The sequence below is a fragment of the Polypterus senegalus genome, chromosome 7, assembly GCF_016835505.1.
Source record: "Polypterus senegalus isolate Bchr_013 chromosome 7, ASM1683550v1, whole genome shotgun sequence".
In the NCBI taxonomy this organism is placed as follows: Eukaryota; Metazoa; Chordata; class Cladistia; order Polypteriformes; family Polypteridae; genus Polypterus; species Polypterus senegalus.
In genome coordinates this window covers 132280009-132288029 of record NC_053160.1, presented here as the reverse complement: position 1 = coordinate 132288029, position 8021 = coordinate 132280009, and the positions used below count along the sequence as shown (strand labels likewise).

Here is an 8021-nt window from a genome sequence, read left to right as displayed (position 1 = left end):
CCAAAAACCAACCAAACTTACTGTTATCTGCTCAAACCAACACCAACTTACTATACTCGGCCGTCCAGCAGCGTCACTGAAGCATTCGAACATTCTTAGCCAATCATCACGTTATGTTCTAACTACAGAGGCAGAGCCCCATTGCATGGTTCTAACTTGTATTGAGTTGAGGTATTGACATGAACACCATACATACGGGGTATTGACGCAAACACCATACATATGGATAGTATTAAATTATACATAAGGATTAGAATCTCCCCTAGACTTATATTGACATTGAACTGTTTCTCATTTTAAAATATGGAGGATTGAAGAAATTCACATAAGAAATCCTGGTGGTGCATTAATACTAAACGAGTTTGATGAGTATGGATCTGCTGAATGCTTAAATGGCACAAGTGGTGAATGGTATTTTTAGGAACAGGATATAGGAATTTTAATAAATTTTTTTTGTTTTCAAATTTTTTACTTCAAACTCATACATTACAGTACATTACCCATTTTATTCTGCAAGAACTTTTTGAAGACAAGGAAAATGTAAGGGTGCATTGGAAAATATCTCGAATGATAATTTTTAGAAAATAGCTACATAACTTAATAGGATTAGGATGACAGGTTGAGAATCATGTCATTTGAAATATTTCCACAGTATTTGAATAGAATGTTTATTTATTTATTTATTTATTATCTATGTTTATTATCTTTGTTTGTTCTTTGTTGCTTGTCTCGTCTGATTTTGCAGAAGCACTTTGTTCACAGCCAGGGTGATACAGGTTTTCTAGCGTGCCCATTGAATGTAATACAGACAATGGCCAACAATAGAAACACCAACCATGTACCATCTTGACAAGAAGGTGGGCCTGCATTTGGCAATAGTCAAATTGCCATCCAACTTACTGGGCATGAGGAAGCTATTTCTGTGATGAATCACAGTATATATTATAAAAGATGCAAGAAATGTTTAAACAAAGAAATTGAACAGGAGACAGGCTTAAAGAACTAAACAAAAGAATAGTCAATAAAAAGGCTTGGATTGAATACACTAAAGTCAAAATATAAAACCAAAATGTGAAGGAAAAGTCATAGTTATTATGAAAAGAAGAAAATTAATGTAAGGCCACCCAAATGTTCCACAAAGCATATTGATATAGCCTCAACCCCAAGAATCCAGTTCAAAATTACCATTCGCTGGCTTCAGCCTGCTTAGGCCCTGTGACATATTGCCTAGTATTAGTTCATGCCAGTAGATGGTGCTGTTTGTTTTTAATGTATAAATACCAACAGGCTTTGTTTCTCTTTATGTTCTTGTTGATTATTGAGCGTTTGGCGCAATTTATAATATACAGAGTTCAGAAAAATAAGGATATATATCAGAGTGGAACTGACTTCAATACGTAATAGTGGCGACAAGGAGCAGATCTCAGTGAGTAATCCGGCATGCTACTGCAAAAGAATAATAACTTAAATTTGGAAAATATATATATATACGGAATGACATTCTTAGGCCACGTTGAGGAGTTTGACATTTCAAATCCGGCTTCATGGGATTCGTATGCAGAGAGACTGAACTTTTTTCTGGAAGCTAACAAAGTAACAAATGCTGACCAGAAGCGTGCAGTGCTGCTGGGTGTGATTGGAAGTAAAACGTTTGAAATTGTTAGGTCACTCATCTCCCCTGCTAAACCCAGTGACAGGTCATATCAGGAAATTGTAACATTGTTAAAAAATCATTTTGCACCCACCCCTTCAGAAACAGTTCAGCGATTTCATTTTAATAGGAGGAATTAAAAACCAGATGAAAGTATTGCGGCTTACATTGCAGAACTTCGATGGCTGTCTGAAAAACTGCAATTTTGGTAACAGTTTGGATTCCTTGCTGAGAGACAGACTTGTATGCGGAGTCAGAGATGAGCCTGTTCAGAGGCGGCTCTTAGCAAAATTAAATTTAAATTTTTGCCTTATCGCAGGAAGAAGCACTTGCATATGAGGCTGCATCAGTACACTCAAAAGAAATACAGGAATCATCTATTAAATTGTGCATATCAGACACCCATCAGCTGCAAAATAAAAACCCAAAAGCAAAGTCTTATTTCCTACACTCAGACACTTTGAACCCAGCTCAAGGAAATTGCAATAGTTGTGAGGGGAATCACAGACTTGATGTTTGTCATTTCAGAGAAGCTCTGTGTCATAAATGTAAGCGCCGTGGGCATCTACAGAGATTGTGTCGCCAGAAGACTTATCCAGTGAAAGGCAAGCCAGCAAGTCCAAGTGCATCTCATAAAGTAGAACAAAGAGGCAGTACAGCCGCAGAGAGTTTTGAAGATGTACATGATACAAGTGTCTGTTCTGCAGAAATCATCAACAGTGTGGTAGCTTGTACAAACAGACATATACTCTTGTCACATTACAAGGAGTTCCGTGCAGGATGGAAGTGAACTCAGGATGTGAGTATTCCTTAATCTCAGAGGAGACCTACCACACATTATGTCCAATGAATGCTCCCCTATTGTACCCTGTGATATTCAACTTGTGGATTACAACAAACAAAATGTTACCGTACTACTCAGTCAAGGTACATTATGGGAAGGACAGAGGTTATTTACACCTTATTATTATTAATCGACAAAAGGCCAGTCTACTTGGTGGAGAGTGGTTTTAACCCTTAGGTATTCAGTTAACAGGAATACACAGTCTTGCCACAGACCCAATACTGTCAGTACTGAAAGATTTTAGTAGTGTGTTTGAAGAGGGTTTGGCCAAATTTAAGGGTGCACCAGGTGTTTTTCAGTTGGACCCAAATGTGGCACCCATATGTTTAAAACCAAGACCTGTTGCTTTTGCTCCCTGCCCTAAAATAGAAATAGAGGTTGATTGTCTAGTCAAGCAGGGTGCACTAGTTTGCCCCCCTTTGCAGGCATCTGATATCTAATGCATGAAGACAGTGGATCCAGTGTTAGCCCGTGTACTGAACTAGGTGTGGAAGGGGTGGCCGAAGGAAAAATTAGGGGAGGACTTCAAGCCATTTGGAAGGTGTCAGCATGAGCTTCATACAGGGGATGTCTTCTATGGGGAAACAGAGTAATAATTACACAGAAGGCACAAACATTACTGCTCGCAGCTCTACATGAAGGTCATCCTGGTATAGTAAATATGAAGGCTCTTGCCAGAAGCTATGTGTGGTGGCCTAAAATGGATGAAAAAACAGAACGATGAGCTAGCTGTACTTCATGTCAAACTACACAGCATGCTCCAGCCAAAACTGAGTCAGCCATGGGAGGTAACCAAGAACCCATGGTCTCGACTGCACATTGATTTTGCTGGACTTTATCAAGGACAAACCTTTTTTCTTGTTGATGATTCCTTCTCTAAGTCGTTAGAGGTCAGCCCTGTTTTTGCTGCAACAACAGCTGCGGTCATTCAAATATTGAGAAAGTTGTTTGCCACACATGGACTTCTGGATACAATTGTGTCTGATAATGGTGCACAGTTTACTTTGGATGAGCTCCAGGCATTCTTGGAGTGTAATCTCATAAATTATATCAGGACAGCTCCATTTCACCCATCGTCACACAGCCAAGCTGAACGTATGGTGCAAACTACTAAAGACACACTTAAAAGAATTGTGGTTGGAGACTGGCATCTTAGACTGTAAAAGTTGTTGCTGCAACAGCATGTAACTCCTTGTTCCAATATGGGATACAGTCCAGCAGAACTATTGATGAGCAGGAAACTTAAAACATGCTTAGATCGTCTCCACCCAGATCTAACATCAGATTTACAAAGAAAGAAAGAGTCACAGTTTTGTAAAGTTACACACAGTTCAACAAGGCAGTTTAAATCAGAGGATAGTGTGTATGCAAGAAATTATACAACAGGGCCTCGGTGGATTCCAGCAATGGTAGTGAGAGGTATGGGGTCACTATCTTACAAGGTTAAAACAGATGATGGCCGAATAATTATAAGACACACCGACCAGCTTAGAGGGCAAGTAACTAACTCAATGCCTCAAGAGAATGAGAGTCACATGGAAAATCATGAGGAGCACAATGACACACAGCCAGCTACGCTCCAATTATCAGCTGATGATAATCCCATGACACATGATCAGATTCAGGAGGAGCCCACTGACGTTGCTCCAAACGAGGGCCTGTCAAATGTTGAACTGGAGTGTCCTAAAAAAGTAACTCGCCAGCCAGCCTCTGTAAATGATTATGTTATCTACGGGTGGATGAATGTAATATATTGCCTGGTATTAGTTCATGCCAGTAGATGATGCTGTTTGTTTCATGTATAATTCCAATAGGCTTTGTTTCTCTTGATTTATGTTCTTGTTGATTATTGTACGTTTGGCGCAATTTATAATATACAGAGTTCAGAAAATCATTTTATGGTGTTTGAGATTCTCTTTCATCAGATGTTTGTAAGAGAGAGAGATAGGGGTAAATCAAGCAAATTTATATATTCTCTGTCAAAACCCTACAGCCAATACGACGTCATGGTACTTAAAGGCTTCGGATACAAACAAATTCCAAAGAGCCATACTTCAGATCAATGTGGCACAAAATACCTTTGCATCTGCCCCCCAAACCATTTGTTAAGGTGAAGCTTGCCAGTTAGATAGTTGGCCTCCATGTGGGGGTTGACTGAGACAGTCCTGCAGTGAATCACTTGCCAAACTTGTTTGAGGCACTTCCCCTAACCCTGTTGTAAAATTACAAAGAGACTCAGTCCTAAAAGGGGGAGGGGTACTTAACCATACAAATAAAGACATACAAAATATTTATCAACTTATATGCAAAATTTCACACCACAACAGCAACATTAGGAGAAAGAAAGACGAGAACACGGAGCCAAAAGAGCAGAGTTAAAACAAGCAAAAACTCTTTAATCAGAATAATCAGTTCACCAAGCAGACAAAGCCAAAATTTAAGACACAACTCATAGTCAAAAGAACAATCATAAAAGAAACAAAACAAGGCAAGGTCAAATGACCAGAACGATAGAAAATACAAAAATAAAACAAAACAAAAAAAACTCCAGTTTGTGACACCCCGTGTAGTGGGAATTAGGATCACCAGCCTACACTCTAGGTGTCTAGTATGTGAGACAGAGCGTGACCAGGATAATGGTGTAAGACAGGGAGACACAAAAAGGGTTGGGTTTTTTGAAAAATAAAGTGAGGTTTTATTTACAGGTGCACTTAAAGAAAACAAAAATAATGTCCTGCGGAATTTATATATCGATACTTAGTCCAATTCCGCAAAGGACACACAAAAACAATAATCAAATGTAGCCCAAAAATGACTATATACTGTATTTACAGTGCTGCCTGAAAGTCCCAAATGGAAAAGTAAAATACACACAAACTAGTGAAAACCATATATACACAAACAAAAAATGAAGCTGTCTTCCTCCACAGTGCTCCAAGTCAGGAAGCTGCTCCTTCAAACAGTGTATACAGGATTCACCAAAACAAAAATAATCAAAATACAGCAAAAGTGTATATACAAAATTAAACAGTGCACCAATAACCACAACCCTATATATATATATATATATATATATATATATATATATATATATATATATGAAGAAAAATATTTACAAATAGCAAGGCATAAGCCGTTATGCTTGGTAAATTCCAAAACGCTGTTCTACCATGTACCTTTCTCTAAGATGATCTAGTCAGAAGACCCCCTCTAGAGGCCGTAACTCCTTTTTGTATTCAACGCTCTCGTGCCAACCAATTAAACTGTCCTACATCATCTCTCCACGTGTACGCGATGATGTGACCACACCTGCGAAAAGTGGCGTCTCCAGCCCTGCAAAAATACTATAAAAGTTCAAGCAGCCGGCGTGCACGCATAGCTATGCCGGCTTTTGAGACGCTAACTGTGCTTCTCCCAAAAGTGAAAGTAAGCATTTTTCATTTTTTTTTCTGCTTCCCTGAGCTACTGCCCAGACAACTACAAACACGGGATCCCTCTTCTAAACCGCAGTAAACAAATACTACAACGACTCACACTTTCTTTTACTCCTTTAGTGTTATGAGGTCGCAGGAGACACGTGCAGGAGTGGAGGACTGACAATGCCATCCTGGCTGGTCAATGGCAAGGCTGTCTCTCCAGTCTATATGAGACCCACTGCGACACTCTCCAAAAGGCGCTAATATGGTCAGTGAAGACATCAGTCTACATTATATAAAAAGGAAAAAAAGGCAAGTTTTCTTTCTTTATACTTTTTTAACCTCTTTTTCTCAAACAAATGCCAACACCATGCAGAGAACACATAACTAACTTTATTTAATTACTGGTAATACCAGTAAGGCACATTAACACACAGTTATGCTGGAGAAAAAAAAAATTTGCATGCTTTCCGAGGCTAAAAGACTGCCCAGCCTCCACAGGGCATTCTACCTAGCATGAATGTTCCCCTTAGTTTTCTTGCTGCATATGATTGGATTTGATGAAGTTGGTCTTGTAGACAACTGAGAGACCCACCTTCATTCCAGTATCACACCTGGCTACATGGTGCCTTGATCAGGTGCTGGTTGCGCAGATCTCAACCAGCGAAGATTCAAACAAGACAGCAGAGAGTAGTGCAGATTAGTAAAGATTGTGGATCCCTGAAGAATATGATAATTCCATACCAATATAGTCTATAAGAAATACTGTACAACTGAAATGTAGCTACAAAAAAGCTGTATTAAAAATAATGGGTTTTCAGCAGTTTTTTTTAAATATTCCACAGTATTAGCCTGTCGAATTTCTATTTGTGAAATATTCCAGGTTTTGGGTGCCTAACAACAAAAGGCAGCCTCACCACTTCTTTTAAGTTTGTTTCTTGGAAATATAAGCCACCATTTGAAGATCTAAGTTTACAACTTAGAGTGTAGGGGGACAGATATTCCAAAATACAGGACAGAGCAAAATTATTTAACGCTTTATAAACCATTAGTAGTATTTTAAAGTTAGTTCTGAATGACACAGGTAACCAAAGTAACAATGCTAAAACTGGTGAGATGTGCTCAAATTTTCTTTTTCTAGTTAACATTCTGGCTGCTGTATTCTGCTCTAATTGCAAGCAACTGATGTCTTTTTAGGTAGTCCTGTTAGGAGTGCATTACAGTAATCTAGTCGACTAAAAACAAAATTGTGAATTCATTTTTGAGGGTCCTGTAAATTGGTCTAATTTTTACTATATTACTTAAGTGAAAAAATAGTAATATGGTTAATATGCAATTTAAATTTTACGTCAGAGTCAATGATTAACCCTAAATTCTTCACCTCTGCCTTAATTTTTAAACCTAAGGGATCAATTTTTTTTTTTTAAAGCCCTCGCTATATCCATGTTTACCAATCACTAAGGTTTCTGTTTTTCCTTTTTTAGTTTGAGAAGGCTACTACTCATCAATTTAAAAAATACTGCTAAGACATTGTATCAGAGAGCCAAGAGCATCAGGTTCATCAGGCACTATAGATAAATAAAGTTGTGTGTTGTCTGCATAGCTGTGGTAGCTCACCTTATGCTTTGAGATAATATGGCCTAATGGAAGCATGTATATCAAAAGAGCAGTCGACCCAGAATAGATCCTTGTGGTACACCATATATAATATCATGTATCTCCTAAGTACAATCACCACAACTAACAAAGAATTTTCTACCTGTTAGGTAAAACTGAAACCAATTTAAGATGCTGCCAGAGAAGCCCACTGTGATGGTGCGAGTCAACTTCATGCTCTTACTTCTGTTTTGGGAGCATCTTGAACCCAACACGATCGGTAACATAACTGGATAAGCTGGCAAATGAGGAACACAACACGGTGCAAAGAGTAGGAGCATAAAGTGCAAAAGTGCTTTTATTAAAAACAAGTCAAGACAGTTTTCAAAAGGTCAGTACAAATCTGTAGAAAATGAATTAAATAATCAATAAAAAAAAGAACACAGTCCACGTGGAGGTTAAAGTCAGTCAAATAAATTATCCAAAAAAAGCGATGTTAAAACATGGCAGGAAA

General features: G+C 38.3%; 1 pseudogene; it reads left to right on the top strand.

The window, feature by feature from the left end:
- The first annotated feature begins 2938 nt into the window (after positions 1 to 2938).
- LOC120532075 lies at positions 2939 to 4279 on the top strand (annotated as a pseudogene).
- Positions 4280 to 8021: the final 3742 nt, after the last annotated feature.